A 1,045-nucleotide genomic window follows, 5' to 3' on the forward strand; every position below is an offset into this window, starting at 1 on the left:
AGAGCAATCGCTTTCAGCTTAGGTGATGGGCAGGGGGGCAGGTGGAGCACTAGTGCCCCCTCCCACCAAGAAGTGCTGCTAGCATTTCCAGGCTTGGCATCTGGCCAGGGGGTGACCCCCCCCCACCACCAACACCAATGTGGTGCAGATGGTCCCCGCTCAGCCCGCCCTCACCACTGACATCAGCGTGGCCACCTGCAGGTGGTCCCCACTTGCCGCCGCCACGCCCCTGCCACTGACACTGCCACCACCACCACCCGCAGGTGGTCGCCGTGCCCCCCAGCCTTGGAAGGCACACATCGCCTATGGCTACAGGTCATAGCCATTGCTGAACTGGCAGCAGCTTCTGGCTGAGCAGGAAGGTGTGTGGAGCTGGAGGGTAAGTGATGCCAAAGAGTAGATTCTGTCACTTCTGCATGTGGCCAGCATTCAGCCATAGCAAGCCTGTGATATGACAAGTAAAATTCTGGAAAAAAGTTTTTGCAACCTGCCTTCCCAAACCAAAGTGTCCATATTATTTGGGGGTGTATGTATGCGAGTAAATACAGTATTTTTACTGTTCATGTTTGGGGACAACTTCCTGGTGCAAGTGTTGGAGTTGCCAACTAGAGGCCGTGCTCTTCTTGATCCACTGATCAGAAACAGGAAGCTTACAACAGATAGAAACTTGGACAAAGAACTAGGGAGGATTAGAAGAGTATTGCTCAGGCATGCAGGGATGAAATAAGGAAGGCCGAAGTGCAATTGGAGTTGCACCTAGCAAGGGATATAAAAGGGAATAAGAAGGGTTTCTACAAGTATGTCACCAACAGGAGGATGATTAGGGAAAGCGAGGGCCCCTTCCTGATAGGGGAAGACAACCTAGTGACAAATGACGTAGAAAAGGTCGAAGTATACAATGGCTTTTTTACCTCAATCTGCACAGGCAAGGTCAGTTCCCAGACTACTGCACTTGGCAGCACAGTTTGGGGAGGACGTGATCAGCTGCCAGTGGTGAAAAAACAGGTTAGGGACTGTTTAGAAAAGCTGGACATGTACAAATCCA

The 1,045-nt window shown here is 51.6% G+C and overlaps 1 protein-coding gene across 1 annotated transcript in view; it reads right to left on the reverse strand.

The window, feature by feature from the left end:
• WDR70 (WD repeat domain 70) overlaps positions 1-1,045 on the reverse strand; it is a 331,125-nt gene that overhangs the window by 76,293 nt on the left and 253,787 nt on the right. The gene's annotated exons all lie outside the window — the stretch shown is intronic.

The sequence above is a fragment of the Gavialis gangeticus genome, unplaced genomic scaffold (assembly GCF_001723915.1).
Source record: "Gavialis gangeticus isolate Ggan-Ray unplaced genomic scaffold, GavGan_comp1, whole genome shotgun sequence".
NCBI classification, from domain to species: Eukaryota; Metazoa; Chordata; order Crocodylia; family Gavialidae; genus Gavialis; species Gavialis gangeticus.